Source organism: Macaca mulatta, chromosome 16, assembly GCF_049350105.2.
Source record: "Macaca mulatta isolate MMU2019108-1 chromosome 16, T2T-MMU8v2.0, whole genome shotgun sequence".
Lineage (NCBI taxonomy): Eukaryota > Metazoa > Chordata > Mammalia > Primates > Cercopithecidae > Macaca > Macaca mulatta.
The window spans coordinates 56,542,666-56,564,054 of record NC_133421.1 but is presented as its reverse complement, the minus strand read 5'-3'; positions in this window follow the sequence as shown (position 1 = coordinate 56,564,054).

Here is a 21,389-nt window from a genome sequence, read left to right as displayed (position 1 = left end):
TTTTTAGTAGAGACAGGGTTTCACCATATTGGCCAGGCTGGTCGTGAACCCCTGACCTTTTGATCTGCCTGCCTCGGCCTCCCAAAGTGCTGGAATTACAGGCGTGAGACGCTGAGCACCACCCTGATTTTCTTTTCTTTTTTTTTTAGAATTTAAAATTGTAGTAATCTGCTCTTACTAACTTTGCCTTTTAAAAATGTCCCAAACTCTGGATCCTCTTAATTGTTTAAACACATGCACACACACAGACTTACACATACACACACTACATACGTCTTTATCACATTTCACAAATACATAGTTATTTGGAGAGAAGACATCTTATCTTTGACATATTTTCAATCTTATTGAGCAGTACTCAGAGAGCAAAATCCACAGGTATTCGTCTTCAATGCAACCATTTGTAACCTGTTTGGATAATTGAACTGTCAGCTTTGCCCTAGTCAGGATCCCTTGGCCATTAGACATTTGTTTGCTTTGTAGTAGTCAGTGTTTTCATTTCAATATACTTTGTTAGTGCAAAGAGCACTGCCTCAAAACTACCATTAAGAAGAAAAAATGCCCAGTGGTACACAAGAGAGTAAACTGCCAAAATAATGTATATGTGATTGGAACGATGAGTAATCTGTCACCAAATCTGACATGTCAGTTTAATTTCTCTTACCAGAAATCTGCAGCATGACCTTCCTTATGCTTCAATTGTCTTAATTAAGCATACATATTTTAAATATTAATTTTATAATGTGTAGTATACTGATATTTTATAACCCAATTTGTTCCAGAATAGTGCCAAAACATTCACATTTGGATAAAAACATATTGCATTTGTGCAATTCTAAGAACTGTTTCTGCTTCTTTTGGTGGCAGGCATGCCCTTAAAAAACAATATTCCATAAAAATGCATATTGCTTTTTGACACATCATTTACAAATGAGTTCTGGGTTCAGTTTGACCATGACTGACACAGGCAGGCCAAAATGTCAATAACTTTTGGGAGCACATACAGATAACATTATTTCAGAAAGACCAAGAATAGAGTCTCAGGTTCAAAGCAAAAGACAACAATACAGTTGAACATGCTATACTTCCATCAATCTGTAGGGAACAAGAATTGAACTGAAATTTATTACAAAAAAAAAAAAACCTTGTCTTCCACAGTTTTTGGGAAAAGCTGCCCTTTGTGCAGTCTCCATCCCACTTAGACACTTGCTCAACATCATATATTTAAGTTTTTTGTTGAAAATTGCTGAGGTTCCAAAGACATGGTTTGATTTCAACAGAAGAATAAAGCAAAGCAAACGAAACACAGCCTGCTTCTGTAATTTAGAGCAATTATCTTACTCTTTATAACCCTCTACAGGAAAATTAAAAGAGAGTTTCCTGCTTTTTGATTACACGTATTTGACTGCTCAGTGTATTCTTCAGTGAACAGTTAATAAAATATAGTACTTGAAATAACTTGGTTTCTCTGTCTACTTATTTAACATTTGTAGCTTATTAGAGGACTAATAGATATGTTGAACTCTAAATAATATTTTGGCCTCCTGGAAACCAACATATACGATATAATTTTCAGATGATCAGAAAGCTACTATTTCCATCCTCATCAGTAAATCTATCATAGTTATTTGGGGTCCTATATCCTCAAATCATAAGGGTAATACTTTGATAAAATCCAAACTGATATCAAGATTTACCCTGCTATTGATGATTTTTACATAATAGCAGGGGATAAGGAATCCACGAACAGGTTTGGGAAAGCACAAATTAAAAAGGAGAATTTCTAGGACTGGGCCTCCTTCACTGGAAGGTGTAAACGCAAAACCTGACTTTCATTATTTTCCTTCAGCAGTGGTAACAACATTCACACCAAAGACGTTATCTGAGATGGATGCAGGCCTTCCCCAAAGACGTGGTCCTGGGCTGCATTAGACAGTAAATCTGAGTAACTAGGAGTTAAAAATTTGGAAGCATTTAGTCAAGTGAAAGAAAGTACTAACCCAAGAAGGCAGATATATTTCTCCTGGGCTTCTCTGAAGTACTAAATGACTCTTTTATTTATTCTTTAATTTTAATATTTAGTGACAACCTACCATGTACTAGATAGTAGAGATCAAGGTGGATGCATGGAGACAACGACCTTCCAGTTTAAATTGAGGACTGAGGAGAGGGCCAATAGGCCCCTAATAAGAAGTAATTCTAAAGTCTGGGAAAGAAGGAGTTCAAGGATATTCACAAAAAAAAATGTGTTTGTATAAGCGTGACTCGGGAGAATGAAGGGGTAATGAAGATGTGTTTCAGTGTGTGTGGGAGACCAGGTAATTAACCCCAAATAATTCCAGAGTCAATTGGTACGGTGAATGCAGAGATGTTTTAAAATCTTCAACAAACATTTTCTATAAAAGGTCAGCAAAGTCAAAAACAAGAGCCATATAGTTAAGCAGGGTCTAAAGCTAAAATTAGTTGTACAAGTGGCGGTCAGATGTGAACAGTAGGAGCTCATTGATTTCAATCACAAGAAAGACAAGTCAGAAAGAGCAGTGTGGTAGGAGTGAGCATGCCCGAGGTGTGTCTATCTGCATATTTGCTGTAGACACAGACACTGTCACGTGTCTTGGAATATAAGGAATGTATTGTTTCAGATTATAAAATAATGTATGTTCCTTTGCTAAAATTTGCTGAACTCTGAAGACTATGGACTCTCAACCCCCAGAGGTAGTCATTGTTTGGAATTATAAGGCTTCTCTTCCTTCAGATGTATACGTTTTACAACGGTAGACCATGCCTTACATAACAAGTTGGTAACTTTCCCCACTTAACATAACCAGTGGTTTCTTACGTACATAATAGAATTTCAGTCACTATGCAAGAAAAGGTCATTTTTTAGCCTATGAAGGCATTTTCCTCTCTTTCCAATATCTCTGAAAATCTCATAGTTTGTGATCTTAATCAATCAACCTTCAGCTATCCAATTCACATCAAAGAAAAATATCAGGATCAAAATCTTTTCGCTTTAAAAATTAAGTTTTTGGATAAAAGCAAGGGGGAGAAAGCAAAAAAAGAAACTGTACTATTTTACTTTTACCGTTGGTTTGATATCCTTGTTTCTCACCCAACCTATGTTTGTATCAGCTGAAGTTCTGCCTAGAGTAACTCATCAGTGGTGTGAATCTTATGGTGTGAATCTTTTCAGATCTTTGCCACTCAAACTCCAAAACCATCCAAATATAGGAAAATAAACAAAATACTTATTTGAAATTTAAAATGTGTTAAATATATATATGCATTTTATACATATAATATTCAAGCAGTTGTGTACTGAGTTCCATATGCAATCTTTGTCTTCTATTAATTTAAAAGCTATGTTTCTCAGTTGTGGATGTTAAAGCGTAAGTCTCACCAGTAAGCCTTGTTGCTAATGCACTATTAACTCTTACGTATGCTTGCTAACGGCATGTGCCAAGTTCTTAGGCACCATTTAAAGAATAATCACCCAAAACTCATAATTTGTTCCCTTCAGCCTAGATGGTTTATACATAAAATCCAACCAGTGTCAGATACTTTGTATTGTATTATTATTAATAATAATTTTGGCACTAATATTAATATAATACATTTGATTGGCCTCTTTGGGAAATGTTTTTTGTATTCTTTCAAGCAACACAGGTATTGAAAAGATAGTTGGAACAACAGGAACATGGAAACTTAGTCCAATTTTTGGGCAGGTCTAAAGAACTTTAATGAACTTATCTTCTTGACAATTTATGGGTTAACTGCCTAGATCTGCCTTTGAGAAAAGTGTTATTCCCCTGTGCTATTCAAGAGCATAGATGAGTTTTGGGTTGCCAAAACCTTCATTAAAATTTTATGTAACCATTCTCTAGAGCTTGGAACTTGCATAATACCTTTCCCAATGAATTATGCATGTCAGTTTCTATACTCACCCTATTTTTATGTTTAGCCTTTAAGCATATTTATAGCAAGATTCTCATAAACTCATTACACTGTAAATATATTAAAAGAAGTGTATTGTGTCCTTGATTGAAAATAACAAAAAAGTCCTGAGGAGGGTCAGCAAGAATCAGTATGAGATTTATTACAGCAAAAAGTAAAAAATACAAAGTAAATTGAGCAAAGGGTAAATGTGCAAGGAGAGAAATCCAGAGAAGCTAGGCACAAGGTTCCAAGGTCCTTTTCCAGTGGAGTCACATGTAGAATGTACAGAACTTAATTTATCCAGCATTAAATAGTGATAATATATGTGAAGTGTTATCTACCAGGCAAGCTTATTTGAGACTCAGTGCCAGGGTTTTTATTGGAGGCAATTCATGCACATAACGTCCGCCTAGCAAGTACCAAAATTCCAACTTCCCAGAAGGAAAGCTGGTGTTCAGCATAAACCACATTGTACAGTTCAGGCACAGTGAGTCACTAGTCTCAATTTCTAGAAATGGTGAGAACTTTCCTGGAATCCAAGTTCCTAGACACTAGCCAAGTGCCAATTATCAGCAGGTCTTTTGATGTTGCTTTTTTCTGCTGCTACCTTAGGTATAACTTGTTTCAAATTATTTGTATGTCTGTCATATCACTTAAAATGATTTTCATCTTGATAATGCAAGTTTATCATCGTCCAAAGGCAGAACTAGGAAGAGATATGCAGGAGCCCAATATACACTAATATAGGTTTAATAAATGTAAGTAACCTTAAGAGTAGACTAGTAAGTGGTAGTAAAATAGTTAGGAAGTGGTATGTTTTGAATAGGTATTACCTTTGTTTTTATTTTTATTGATTTTTTAATATGGCTGATTTGACAACTGGCTTGCAAAATCTCTGAAAACTTATCCTTCAGTGTTAGCTGGCTTTGGCACAGGCCAAGAATGCAAGTATCTATCAATCCTCTATTCTCATCCTGTCTACTAAAACTCTGTTGACTTCTCTCCAGGTCAAAGACGGGGAAGTATACTTCTGTGGAGGTGAGGGAACAGGATGGAAGGTTTGCTCAAAATACTTCTAACCTACGACACAATCTCCTATTCTGGGTATCATTTTAGAGTTTTCACCTGCTTTGTCTTATTTCATTCTAATTTAACTTTATGCATAAATAAACTAAGGTATTGGTTTTTATCTTTGAACCAGTACCCTTCACACTGGGGTAAAATATAAACAAGAGGCAGGGGAGGGAGATAGTTTTTAGGTTTTATTTTTTTGTGGCTGTTATTTGCTTTTTGTAGGTGCCCCAAATTTAAACTCAATGCAGTGTTTCTCAGCAAAAGATAAAGTTAACATTGCCAAGAAGCCTGTAATTTCTCACCGGATTTTTAGTTTATAAATTCTTAGTAACTTCTTTCCAAGATTTTTATTTGGGGCCTCTTCAATGCATAATGCAGCTTGAAATGATAGAATTTCCAAGTCTCTACTTCATGAAGTTTGCTTCCAACCTACAAATGCCTTGCAGCCTCTAAAGACTCAGCTGTGTAAAAGTATTTACAAGCCTGGCCCATTTAAAGCAACCCTATTTGATGATCATTACTTTACTTTCTTGGAGAAATGTAGCCCACCCCTCAGGCCAATGAATATATGCCCTACTGCACTTGAGAAGCCTTTAATAAATAACATTAAGTCCATGCCTCCATGCCGGTAGTGAAATAAAAGCAGAGGGTGACATGTCGACAGAGTAATCCTTGTGTGATTTACATTCAGTTCCTTACCATGAACATCATCTTTAACTTATCTTGAAAAATAGACTAATTGCCACATGGTTTTATGTCCCTAAGATTGTAGAGGGTAAAAAAATAAGGGGCCACTGTCCTTTACTGCTGGAAAATGTCTCCAGGAGACATTTTGTTAGAAAACGCTTTGGGGCTTATAGAGAACCAATGCCACTATCAACATCACTTTTACCTCTGCTCTAGTCTTCTTGTCTTCAAGTAATTTTCGTATATGCTTTCTCTTCCAGACTGGATTAAAGGCCCTTCAGGACAGTAATTGTATCTTCTCTTCCCATTATATCATTTTAGATGCTTTTAAAGCTTTTGTGCCTGTCATGGAGAAGGGTAGGGACAGAAAAACAGGAATAATAGCCACAGTGTACAATTCATTGGTTACATTACTCCTCAGTCAGGGATACATGTCCTCACAAAGCATTTATTAAATCCACAATTATTGCACGTCAGTAAATGCTCCACGGGTGTTAGTATAGGGGAGTTTTCAGAATCTTGCCCTAGACACCACCACCACCACCACCACCACCACCACCACTTACCACCACCACCACCACCACCACCACCACCACCACCACTACTTACCACCACCACCACCACCACTACCACCACCACTTACCACCACCACCACCACTACCACCACCACTTACCACCACCACCACCACCACCACCACCACCACCACCACCACCACCACTTACCACCACCACCACCACCACCACCACCACCACTTACCACCACCACCACCACCACCACCACTTACTTAGCCCCTTTAACCTCACCACACCTTCTGCTTATTGTTTCACAGTTTATGCTTCCTGTGTGCTGGATACTCTGTCTGAGGTTGCCATCTTCAGCCTGCTGACACTTCATATCTCAGTTTCATGATGACTTCACTTAGAAAATAATTATTGATCCCACGATCTGGATGAGAGACATCTTTTTCTATGTCATAGGCTATGACTATGTCTACCTTAACACTTACCAGTCAGTGCTTACTGATCAATTTGCATGCTTCTGCTACATTGTAAGCCCCGTAAGGACAGGAGCCCTACTATACCTGGCGTTTTGTATCCAACACCTGAGTGGGGTCTAGAACAAAATACGCCCCCAATCCACACTTATTCTGTAAATTAATGGACATGTAAAAAGATGCAAAGAGATATTTCTTCACTGGAGATTGTCACTGTCAGTAATAATATTGGCATTCTAGGCACGCTGGCAATCATCTGGATTCTGAATCCCAGTTGAAATCTGAAGAAAATAAGCAATAACTAACATAAAACTTCATGTTTTTTGAAATGTTGTCCTTCAGTACACCTAACTCTGACTAAAATTGTCAAAGGATAATTCCATAAATTCATAAATCTCGAAGCGAAACTGCAAAAATACTCTGTCTGAAATAGATAGCCATTAATATTAAAATCTTAAGATAAATTGCTCTATTCGTAGCTTTTTTGATTGTTAAAATTGACCAACTCTCTCTGTCCATCTCCCTCTTAATAAATGATAGTTTTTTTTACTGTTGTTGTCATTGCTGTATCTTTCTCAAACGTTCCACACTGACTAAGGACATTCTTCTAGGTTTGTTTTTTAACCCTCTATCTTTGACAAAATAGTTATTTTAACTGAGGTCAAGTAAGATATAAATCACGTAAATTTGCATTTTGAATTCTATGTCTACTGCTTCTACTTTTGAATATTCCACAGGAATATGATTGCTTAATGTTCCACATCTTAAATTTATTACCTTACATTGAGTTTCAAAGAGATTCCATTACCAAGTAATTACAAGGTGCCAGATATTGTGCTAGGCTTTTTTCTAGTAAAAGAAGCACTAATGAAAGAATATTTGGAAATACAGCTAGAGTAATTTATTCAGGTAGGTCCTTGATTAGTTGAATGAATGATAAGTCTATGAATAAATGGACTTAGAAATTTCAGATTAATGACTTTTTGGAGTAACTGCATTAAAAAAAAACCTGATGTGAAATCACTCAAATTGTCCATATTGAATAACAGCATTCCATGAATTGATTGATGCCTAAATTTTGAGCTCCAAAAGTTTTTCAAAATTTTATTTTAATAAAAAGTAAATATTGACACTAGTATACATTTGAGTCATTAATCTTATTTTTTAAATTTGTTTCCACATTTGTTGTTTTAAGATCCATTATCCTCTATACATCAGTGGTAGTCTTCTACTAAGTGAACTTATCTAAGCTGCAACTGTTTCCTAGAAATTCCTTCTCTATTTGATTCCAGGTTATGATTGGTTCATGCGAAATTAGCATGAGCCTTTTTATGGCTAAGTGCAGCAGAGCCCCTTACACACTGAAGGTCAGAGTGGGGAACCCCACACTACTGCAGCTTACAGAGAATAAGCTCTCCACTGGTGGCTTGCTTTCTAGGGATAGTGCAGCAATTGTCCCCTTAGCTCCGCACATTCCAAGATATCCCTTTAACTTTTAGGAACATAGGATAGGCTCAGGTGTACTATGCTCAAGGGTACTAGCTTCTTCTGTTCATCACCACCAGTATCTGCCGGGGAGACCATCAAGACAAATGAGGCTTTGAGTTTATTCTCACACCAATCAGTTTGTCCTCACACTTCTGTGGCTCGTGTACTTATTTCTTCCTGTGACTGATTTTCCTGACCTTTGGAAACGTCAGACCCTCCATCAGACAAAGATGCAACAGCTTTCCCTAAATTTCTTCACCAGTTTGCACAGTTGCATAAGGGGTAATCTCCACAATAAATCTCTTATTTCATATTGATGATAATAGTTCTGATTCATTGAATGAATCCTAACCATTACATCCCACATCAGACCTTATGTAGGTCTTACATAGGACCTTGGCAGCACAGGTATATTACCACTGCTGTGATGTGATTACGCTGATTCAAAGACCCTATAATATTTTATATTCTGTAGTGCTGAAATTGAGAATTACCAAATCTAGCATGAGCAGTGAAATTAGAGGCATTTTATTACTGTAGTATTTATTTATAGCCACCTATTTATAAGGTAGCTAAAAGAACTCTTGAAAAAAATAGACTCTACAATTATCTCTGAGAATTTTAATACTTAGTAATTGGTAGAACAAACAGAAAATCAGTAAAGTTATAGAAAACATGAGTAACACTATTAACCAAATTATTTTACCAACCTAAAAGACAATTATGGAACTGTCCATCCAATAGTAAAATACATATTCTTTTTAAGGCCACACAGAACATTCACAAAGATAGACTAGATTTTAAACTATAAAACAAGTCTCAAACCTTTATAAAGAGTTGTAATGCTTGTCGCAGTGGTGGATTTACACAAGCAGTGTGAATGCCTGAAACCAAAATTTTTGTGACATTAAATTCATTTTCTTTCACTAAAAATAATAAAAATTGTGTGTGTAAGCGTGTGCATATGTGTCATGAGGAGGAGGTGGTGAGAAACAGTGGCTAGGTTTCTAGTATGAGTTATTTCTGTTCAAATAACAAATTCAGTTACAAAAATAGCTATGGCTTCTAAGTCTGTATCTTGTATGAGCTCATACTTTGTCAGAGATACAGACTCAATAAATATACATATCAGTATATACACACACACATATATGCTGATATACATGGTATATATACATGCAGACCCATGTGTGTGTTATATATGTATGTACATATGTATGTGTGTATGTGTGATACATAAGACAAATGTAGATTACCATGGGAGAATATACAAGGAATTATTCGATTACTAGTGTCAGTGGTGGAAATTAATAACAAAAGCCTTCACAGAAGTACAGTTTTAAGACATGAATAGGAGCTCATCAAAAAGATAAGAAGAAAGAAATTTTAAACGTGAAGTTCATCATATGTAATAGGAAAGAGCTCAAAGACACACTCGAGAATAGCTAAAAATTTCTGGTGATTAGAAGCCATGGAAGAGGAACAGTTAAAGGTATAACTGGATAGATATTTGGAGGCTAACTTGTGAAGGGCCTTAGATTATATGCAGAGAAGGTAAGATTTTTTTATCATGAAGGATATGGGGCCAACAGAATTGTTTTTACGTGTTTGATATTTACTAACAGATACATTTTTTAATATGACAATTGGTGATAAGGTAGGAAATGGTTTGGGACAGGGAAAGAATTACAGCAAGAGGTTAGTTGAGACACCACAGGAGGATGTTGTGATCTACACACAGGCAACATCAGTACCACTCGGGAGCTCCTGAGAAAGGCAGATCGTCAGCCTCCACTAAAACATTAATGTGGACATGAACCACCTGGAAATTTTGCTCAATTCAGATACTAATTTAGCAGTTTTGGTGTGGGAACCAATATTCAGCATTCTTACACAACTTCTGTGTGATGTCTACGTAGTGATCTACAGTGTTCGCTTTCAGTAATAAGGGCAAGGTAGTAGGAGTCAAAGGTGGTTAGCAGGCATTGTGAAACAATTAAAATAATATTAGAAAACAGAAGTGCCAAGAATTACAGTCATCAACGATTCAAGGTGACTGGATAGAAATGATTGATAAAATTTGTATTCATAATTTGAACAAGATGAGAGTATTATGTGAATGTAAAATATGTTAATAAAGTACATTTCCATTACAAAAGTAATACATACTTGCTATTGAAAGTCTGCATAACACAGTAATGTGGAAAGGAATAAAACCAAGTATACATATTTTCAAACCTCCAAAAGCGCCACTATTCACAATTTGGTCATTCTAATCATTTTTTACCCCCTATTGTAGAATCTTATAAACTCCAAAAAGGAGCTTAAACTTGAGCTGAATGGTAATCAAATATAACTTAGATTTATGGAACTGGAGCAATAAAGCAAAGTTTATTATTGTATTATACATTCCAGATATCGAAAATATTTTGTTTTGCTTTCCTAAAATATCTCTTTTGTCCCTGAAGGAGTTGGTTATCCTGTGCTACAGGTCACATAAATAATGTGATGCTGGTCAGCAACATTGGCTCCTGCCTGTAATCTCAGCATTTTGGGAGGCTGAGACGAGTGTATCACCTGAGGTCAGGAGTTCGAGACCAGCCTGGCCATCATGGTGAAACCCCATCTCTTCTAAAAATACAAAAATTAGCCAGGTATGGTGGCGCACACCTGTAATCACAGTTACTTGGTAGGCTGAGGCAGGAGAATGACTTGAACCCGGGAGGTGGAGGTTGCAGGGAGCTGTGATCACATCACTGCCCTCCAGCCTGGGTGACAGAGAGAGACTCCTTGTCAAAAAATAATAATAATAATAATAACAACAATAATAATAATATGATGCTTTGGTCTGTCTGGAGCCATTCAGGAAGCAAGAATATTCTGTCATCCCCACTGGACTTCCACAAAAAACATCATGGTACAGTTATCAAGAACACTGCTGATCTGTTTAGGGCGTGAGGCTGAAGAGCATGGTTTGTTGTTATTTCCGAGATTGACATGCTTGTGGATCGAGCCCAGTTTAACAGAACAGATGATTAATTTTTCAATCACCTCTTGAAAAAGAAATAAGCAAACAAACAAAACAACTCACTTGGCTACATGCTTACCTGGTAGTCTTTATGATTTAGAAAATAAACTACTTTTTTACTCCTGAAAAGCATTCTTTGCTTTTCTTTCTTTCTTTTTTAAATTGGCAGCAGTTGTTGAGGTTAGTAAACATGAGAGAGAGCACAGAGAGGGAACTCGATAAACTCCTGGCAATATCCACATTCTTACATAATGAAAATTGAGCGTCAAAATTTTTCCCACCTTAATCATAATTCAACTTCTCAATGATCTCCAGTGAATGAAAACCAAAATTGAAAGATAATGGAGGAGAAATTCCATATACATAATATTCAACCTCTCTCCCACCCGTTTCCTGCCCAGCAGCTTTTAAACTGAAGGTCAACAGCAGAGAGGAGGTAGCTACACTTCCATCAAGTAGATGCAGATCTCTTCCCTAAACTCCTTTCTGTCTGCTCAGGAAGGATAAGTTCTATTCACACTACTAAGTTACAACTCTCTCCACTCCTCGTAATCTAGCCCCCTTGTCTACTTTATTCTATCCTCTTCTATTTTACTTTTACATATGTAATTTGTCTTTCATCCTTCCTTCCCCCAGCCCCAAAGAGTGTAACTTCCCAGAGAGTAAGAATTTTTATCATCTATTTTTCAAAAGACACAATGTTTAGAAGAGCATCTAATGCGTTGTAGGTGCTTAGTAAATCTTTTTGAATTAATAAGTCTTATGTTTAATCAATTAAAATGAGTGATGTATTAAATTTGCCATGATAATGATATAAATGTTAACAGATCTATACATTTATTTAAAATTTTATATAAATGATTATGCAATCTGCATATAAAATTCAAAACTAAAACTAAAAACTCATTCACTTCTTCCTTTCCAATATATGATTTTATTTCTGTTCTTGCCTTATTGCACTGACTAGATCTTTTAGTGCAATACTGAATAAATGGTAGAAAGAGATTCCCAGAATTCCTCTAACTCTTAGGGGCAAAGCATCCAGTCTATCACCTACAAGTAAGATGACAGCTGTAAGTTTTTCATAGATAAACTTCAATCAGATTGAAGAAGTCTCCTCTATACCTAGTTACTGGAAAGATATCAGTAGAAATGGATGGTGGATTTTGACAATACTTTTTGTGGGTGTTTATTTAAATGACAATTTTTAACTTCTTAATAAGGTGAATCACATTATTGATTTATGTATGCTAAACCAGCTTTGCACTTTTGAGATAAATGTCATTTTGTCATGATGTAATACTCATTTTGCATATTGTTGGTTTTGATTAACTAAAATTTTGTTTAGACATTTTTCACGCATATTTATAAGACATATCAGTTTTCCATTTCTTTTCTTAATATGCTTCTGTCTGGTGAGATGGCTTCTTTAAATGAGTTGGAAAAGTATTCCTCGCTTTTCAACATTCTGGTAAAATCTTATTGCTATGTAAACTTTATTTCCTATTGTCCTTATGTTCCTTTTGTACTTTTTCTAATTGTATTTTTGTGAAGAGCCAAGTTTTTTCTGTGTGTATATTACTATTCTGTGTGTATTTTACTATTCCACGTTTGTTCCTTTCTCTTTTCTTTCCTTCTTTTTCCAGAAAGTAGCTCCCTCTGTCACCCAGGCTGGAGTGCAGTAGTGAGACCACGGCTCACTGCAGCCTCGACATTCTCTTGACTCAAGCGATTCTCATATCTCAGCCTCCAGAGTAGCTGGGACTACAGGCAGGTGCCATCACACCTGGCTAATTTGTCTTTTATTTTTTATAGAAAAAGGGTTCCATCATGTTGACCTGGCAGGTCTCAAATTCCTGGGCTCTGCTCAAGCTATATTCCCTCCTGGGCCTCCCAAAGTGCAGGAATTACAGGCATGAGCCACTACCCCTGGCCTATTTTTAAATAAGATGAATTTTTCCCAAGTAAGTGGTATTTGTGAATATATTGTATTAAGGAAGAGTCAAGACAATATCCCCCCTAGTGAAAAGTCTTTCTGGCTCACAAACAAACTCTTTTTTGATGCAGGAGTTCCTGCATATGTATTAGACAGGTTACTCAATGTTTCCTTTGACAAAGGTGAGTAACTCTATGTAGGGTTGCCATATTTATCAAATAAAAATACACAAAACCCAGTTATATTTGAATTTCAGATAAACAACAAACAGCATTTTTGTATGCATATGTCTCATGCAATATTTTGAATGTACTTATATTGAAACAAGTATAAATCTGAAATTTGAAATTCAAATGTAACTGGAAATTCTGCATTTTTTCTGGCAACCCTATCTGCAGCGCCACTTTCCACTCACAAAGTTTCTACGTGACGTGTGTGACACATTTGCCCAGATATCATGTGTAAAGGTCTTCCTCTGAGGCCATTTATCCTTCAGCATGACCTCCCTTGGCTGATTGTGGGGTCAAACAGAGAACAGGAGCCTCCATAGTTGGGTAACTCACATTGGGCCTGCATAAGCACTGAGGGACCCTGCCTTTCTTTATGCACTACCCACTTTGGAGATCTCTGCTCCCTTGAACAAGTGCCATCTTTGTGGCTCCCTTCATCACTTTAAATGTTTCATCGTACTGCTTTCTTTGTTTTCCCCAATCTTTTACTACAGTTTGCTACACTTTATGCTTCGTGTAGATTTTGTTTTCAAGTGTTTTCTATTATACCATTGAAGATGAAATTTCAATCTTTTTTTGCCTTTTTCTTTCTTTTTGCTTTCAAATTGAGAAGAGGAATGTTCACTCTGCCAACTTATACCTTCAGGTCTATATAATCCATTGAATAGCTTCATCAGTATCTATTTACTTTATGTTTCTTTCCTATTTCTATTTTAGTATCTTTGTATTTCCCCCTTTTTATATCACAGTTGTTGAAAACATATCTGTTGTTTTGCAATGTTCCAGGTTTTAGAAGTATTTATATATTTTCCTGCACACTGTTGAACCCTCACTCCTCACCACTTTACATTTTAATAACTTCTGATATTTTATCTTCATTATTTTCTCCACAAATTCAGTTCTGTTAGGTTGGGTTTATGTTTTTGATATTTTAAAATTCAATGCTTACTTTATTTTTTAATTCATTTTCTTGAATAGCTAAATATTTAATACTAGCAAGTGCCTATGAGAAAGGATCTACATTCTATTCATTTGGAGATACTGTGTTATTATTATTCCTTTTTCAAAGTATCTTATTACAGTTTGAATTTGTGTTTAACAAAATAATGATATAGTAGCATTTTCTACATTACAGTCTATGCAACTAAATATTTTTAACTTAAATATTATTATAATATAGCTGCTTATTATTTAGCTTTTTCATTGTGCTAAAATAATATGAACTATTAAATAATTTTGAAATTATTTGCTTTACTTTTTGGTAGGAAAACAGTGAGAGTGTAGTTCTAATATAATATTGTTGAAAAAACTGAGGATACATTTCTCCCTTGATTATCTGCCCTTCTGTGGAACATAATTTTCCTACAGTTTAAAATCAGCCATGTAGTATTTACTACCTGATGTGCTGCGCCCAGCATATCTTACATTTCAGAAGATGGACATCTCAATCAATGTGAACTAATTCATGGATAAAAGAAAATCAGTAAGATTTGCATCCTTAGTAATTTAAAATTGGGATATGAAGTAGCTATGCCAGTGAGCTATGGCTTCTGAAAATGAAAGGTAAAATATAATGAGAAAGATTTTGAGGCTATCTCTATGGGGATTGTGAATAATCAACTATCCAATAACTTAGTATCTTCAAACAATATCCACATGTTAGTGCTTGATTCTTTAGGGTCAGCAGATTAGGTGCTTCTTGGTTTGGCTTGACTCCCTCATGAAACTTTAATGAGTTATGAGTCAGATAGGCAGTTCGCTTTCTGGGATGGCTGGCTATCCACTGGATCATCTTGGTTCTCATTCCTTCATCTTATTTCTGAATGTCGCTTAGATCCTTCCAGCAGCCTACCTTGGCATGTTCTGATGGCCAGGCTTCAGTGTAAGTGCAAGGAAGTCTAAAGGCATAAGAAAGCATGCTAAGCAGGCAAATGCTTTTGACCCTTAGGCTCAGAACTTGTACACAGTCATTTCTGCCATGTTCTATTAGCCAAAACAGGTTGAAAGACCATCTGAGTCAGGGTATGAATGGGGAACACAAAGTTCCACATCAAATGATGTAGATATTGGAAGACCATTAATTCACAACATAACAAGTTACTACAATCTTCTCTCCAGAAGCAATAATTGATATCCCTTTCATATGAAGAAAATGACTTGGGAATTTATCCTTAGTGTTAATTCCAGTAACTTGGAAAGTTCATGGCCATTATCTGTTGGACTGTGTGTTGAAGGGGCGCTGCCCTTCCACACCTGTGGGTATTTCTCGTCAGGTGGAGATGAGAGAATAAGAAAAGAAATAAGACACAGAGACAACGTATAGAGAAAGAACAGTGGGCCCAGGAGACCGACGCTTAGCATGCGAAGAACTGCACTGGTGCTGGTCTCTTGAGTTCCCTCAGTATTTATTGATCACTATTTTTACTATCTTGGTGAGGGGAGTGTGGCAGGGCAACAGGGTGATGGTGGGGAGAAGGTCAGCAGGGAAACATGTGAGCAAAGGAATCTGTATCATGAATAAGTTCAAAGAAAGGTACTGTGTCTGGATGTGCACGTAAGCTAGATTTACGTTTCACTTTACACAAACATCTCAGTATAGCAAAGAGTAACAGAGCAGTATTGCTGCCAGCATATCTCACCCCCAGCCACAGGGTGGTTTTCTCCTATCTCAGAATAGAATGAATGGTCGGCTTTACACTGAGACATTCCATTCCCAGGGACGAGCAGGAGACAGAAGCCTTTCTCTTATCTCAACCGCAAAGAGGCCTCCCTCTTTCACTACTCCTCCTCAGCACAGACCCTTCACGGGTGTCGGGCTGGGGGATGTAAGGTCTTTCCTTTTCTACGAGGCTGTATCTCAGGCTGTCTCCATCAGGGGGAAACTTTGGACAATACCCAGGCTTTCTTGGGCAGAGGTGCCTGCAGCTTTCACAGTGCATTGTGTCCCCGGTTATTAAAGAATGAAGAATGGCGATGATTTTTACCAGGCATACTGCCTGCAAACATATTGTTAACAAGGCACATCCTGCACAGCCCTAAATCCATTAAACTTGATTCAATACAGCACATGTTTCTGTGAGCACAAGGTTGGGGCTGAAGTTACAGATTAACAGCATCTCAAAGCAGAACAATTTTTCTTAGTACAGATCAAAATGGAGTTTCTTATGTCTTCCTTTTCCACACAGACACGGTAACAATCTAATCTTCCTTTCTTTTCCCCACATTGTTTGTGCTCCGTTTCATTTTATTTTCTTTCGGAGGGTTCAATTACATACATGCCAGACTATTTGATTTCCCACAGACCTTAGACTCTGTTGTATTTTTTCATATTTTTTTCTTTTAGTTGCTATTTGATAGGTTGTATTATTCTGTATTCAAATTCTGTAATTATTGTATATGCTTAGTGATATGGTTTGGCTGTGTCCCCACCCAAATCTCATCTTGAATTGTAATCCCCATCACCCCCATGTATCTTCATGGGAGGGACCCCAGGGAGATAATTGAATCGTGGGGGCAGTTTTCCCCATGCTATTCTCATGAAAGTGGCTGAGTTTTCATGAGCTCTGATGGTTTTTATAAGTGTTTGGCATTTTCCCTGCTTGCACTCCATCCATACCTTTTTTCCCTTTGCCTTCCATCATGATTGTAAGTTTCCTGAGGCCCTCCCAGCAATGCAGAGTTGTGAGTAAATTAAACTTATTTTCTTTATAAATTACTAAAGTTTTCATGCCTCTGCTAAAATTTTTCATATATTTATATATGTGGTACACGTTTTGAACTAGTTTACTTGGCATTTTTATCACTGTTATTTTAAATAATATTATAGTTTTATTATTATTATAATTATAATATGTGAGGCATCTCTGTATCTACTTCTATCAACTGTATTCTCTGTTGACTTACTGCTCACCTTGTTCTCTCTTTCTCACACAGACGCTTTCTCTTTCCTTTTATGAGTTTTATCATTTTATTACATGTTGATCATTTGTGTAATAGTATAGGAAAAATAAATTATATTTACACTTAGAATACAGAATATGACACTTTGTAATAGGCTGCTATAACTGGAAGCTCATTAAATCTGATCTGTACTGATGTAGGCTTGGGATTTGTAGCGTACATCATTAGGGTGGCTAGTTTCTGTCAATTCATTACTCGTTTTATATATTTAGAGATCGAGCTCAGGTATCTCTGTTCTGTGAAGCTTCACCTCTGAGAACTTGTGATATTCCAGAGACACCTTTGTGCTTTACAGATGAGCTATAAGCTTTCCAAATTGTGGAATACCTCTTTCTGCCTTTTACCAAGACAAATGGATTTTTTTTTTTAACTTTGCTCTGATTGGTCTAGTCTTTAAAATGCTGGTTTTTAGTTTCTGAGAAATTTTCTTTGGTCTCAAAGCTTCCTGCAAACTTTCCAAACTAGGAAAAAGTAGTTTTAGCTCTAGACCTTTCCAGGTTAATTTCAGTGTGCCTATTTCAGTGTGCCTTGCATTTATTATCTCAGGAATCCAGCTCTGTCCACATCTTCAGAAAGGCAGTTTCTTTGTAGTTGTGGGAGGCCATGAAAACCTGGAGATATCTTTCTTAGCTTTCCTGTTCTGCATCCCAGCCTGTGTAATATTACCCCAATGCAACTGGTGAAGACTGATGGAAGAATCAGTGAATGGGTCCAGAATTGTTTTATGTATGAAATTCCATGGAATTCTAATTAATCATATAAGCCAAGATGAGGCTTTTCAAAGTATTTTATCATTTCAGCTTGTTTGTTTCTATTCCCATTAGTGGCAAATTATTCAAGCTCTGATCATCCTATCAAAGATATAGCTAGATTCTCACTTGAAAAAAGACTCAACTTTCTAGAGTTTAGATCATAGTTTATTTGCATCTAGAACTTTCTGATAGTCTCAGAAAAACAATGGTTTTTGTAGTATATTTTGCTTGTTTTAGTTTTTACAGAAAAAGAAACATTCCTTAGTCATGTTGCACACCCTAATAAGTTATTTCTTGCACTTTGTTTATTTTCAAATATTATGCCAAATTAGCCTATATTGCTTTAGTTATAATATTAGAGTAAACAAATAGGGTAAAAATAACAAGGCATTCCCCCTTCCACAAAGGAATATAATATTAAATGTTGGTCCTTCAAAAAAATGGCACTTTATATTAAGAGATAGTTTACTTGTTGAATGCAAATGTATTCTATAGTTTTCCTCTTTTTACTTTGATAAATGTCAAATTTATAATAAAATTCTGGGTTTATGCTTCTCGATGATGTTGGAAACTCTAAAGAAACAACAGTGTGTGAAAACAAAACAGCTGAAAGAGAATCTTTTCACCTCCATATACATCATTAACTTGGAGAATCAACTGAGAGTTGCAGGTATTTAGTAATGTGTGATGCGTTGTAACGCAACAAACACATTTTCTAGCATTTTAAAGACTAGACCAATCAGAGTAAAGTAAAACAAACAAACAAACAAAAAACCAACCAACAAAAATAACAATATGTTATGCATTACATTTGTAATTTATAGATAGCTTAGATTTACTAGTGTTACATTCATATCTACATAAGCAATCTCTATCTCATATTTCTGGAAGAAATAACAGGCTCATACAATTTAGAAAAGTTGCTCTGATGTAGAGGGAATTGAATGATTAATGCAGAATCAATACCGCTACCAAAGAGTGTACCTGATTTATCTTACAATCAACATGGGAAGATCGTTTTAACATTATGAATCAGCGGCTGTCAAGATGTAAACCTCTCACAAAACAATTTCAAGGCAGGAGTTAACTTGCTTACTCTGCAGAAACAGGTAAGAGACAACATGTTGGTAGATGTTTGCCCAAGGATGTGCTTCAAATGCATCAAATTTGCTTTGTCATTCTCTTTCTCCAATAATTTTCTTCAGCCATTGTTGCAGAACACAAGCAATGCAGTCAGCAACAAATTGGACAGAATACTAGTGAACCAGAGAAATCATGTAAAGTGTGAAATGGCTACGTGAAATCATTTTACCAAAATTTGCCTGGAATGGCTCTAAGCTGCTAAGCTAGGTAGGAGAGTATTACAGTCACTTGAAATTTACAGCTGCGAATTTGTCTATCTTAAATAGAATCCCTCAAGACTCTGATTATCAAAGTACCCCCCACCAGAAACAGCGTTTATCCACCATAAAAATCTTAATCCCATAAACAATGAGAACCTATTGAAGTGTGTCAACAGATTAGTTTAGATAAAGCTGAGAAAATTCTAATGTAACTAACATAAAATCTCCAAGCGGAGGCAAATTGCCCAGCATTCTGGAAAACGAACTGTGGCCTCCAGTAAACAATTTTTTCAGAAACACGATCCCATACAATTTGACCCTGTTGCAATAAACATCTCTTGCATCTTGTTTGACATAATCATTTGCAAATCTTCCCCATATGAATTCACATACATTCTCTTTTTACCATAATCTCCACATGGACAGTCCCTTTTTATCCTTCAGGTTGGGTGTAAATGCCACCTTTTCTGAGAAGCTGTTCTCCATTACCTTATCTAGAAAGTTTTGCCCTGCTTCTACTCCATCTCAGCTTCTTGTTTGTTTCCTTCGAGACTCATGTCTGAATATGTTACTTAAAAAATGTGTCTTGATAACTTTTTCCTGCCACAACTATAAGTAGATGTAGGCAAATCCTACCTCTTGCATGTTCCATATTTAACAAAACATTGCAAGCCCAGAGGAGACGCTCAATTAATATTTGTTGCATAAATAAGTACATTAAAATGTATATAGTTCATGGAGTATCCTTTGACCCTTTCTTGTAGAGTTACTCTTTCTTTTTTAAGTCTCTTCTCTAAGTAGTAATAAAATTGTTGGGCTCTGATTGCAAGGAAAAGAAACTCAACACAAATTAAAACTGAAAGAGATATTAACACACGCAATAAACACCCACGGAGTGACCTTCAGAAATGGCAGAAACCGGTATTTAAAAAGGCATCAGGATCCCAGAATTACTGCTTTTCTCTTCATCTTTCAGTTCTGCTTCCATTGAGTCATCTTATTTTCAGGAAAATTTTTTATATGTGGAAAATATGGTTTCTAGCAGATCCAGCCTTACATTCAATCATCAGCTTAGCCACAATAGAAAGAAACCATGTTCCCTGCGACCCGAGTAAATGACCCACTAGGGGCTCTAATTAGTCTGACTTAAATTAGTCTGCGAGGCTAAGTGAATGAAGACATTGATTGATCTAATCTGATTCATTGTCTAACCCTAACATCCAACACCACCCCCTGAAAACTTCTTAGGATAAATGTTTTGCACTTGAAGGTACTAGCAAGAGCAAAAGTATAGCTAATCTGATCCACCACACATTTTACTTGTTGCACACCACTTATTAGTGTCCAGCATGCATGCTCTTCACCATAGACTGCTAGCTCTTTGCTTAGCATGCCTCAGGGTTTTTTGTTGTTGTTGTTGAAGAGTCCCTTGTTTACCACCTTCTCACAATAAATATCTTACGAATGAATTCATAAGTCAGTATTTTTTCTGACTTATTTGGCAGAAAAATTGGCTGAATATTCTTATTAGATTTAGAATGTAACATTGTCTTATGAGGATCATTCTTTTGCTGGGTGGAAGGGTGGGCTGAGTGATGGTACAGAGGGATACTTTTATGGTCACTGACTATAATTTCAGACTAAGACATTCCCAAACAGAATTTGATCACATAATTACATCCTTAAAAACAGAATCAGTGTAAGGAAACCATAGTGAAATACTTTTGAAAATATAAAAATAAGCTGCCACCGTCCTTGGCCCTATACTTCCTATTTTTAAATAAAAGAAAAAAACAATTATGATCTGAGCTCTAAGGAGATACTGATAAGCTTCCATATATGAGGCAAACTTTAAGGGCATTACTATTATCTGTAGATTTCTTTATATCTGCAGTACCTGTTAAGGCAATAAATCATCAGTTTGTATAGAACACACACACACGCATATTATTCGGAAAGC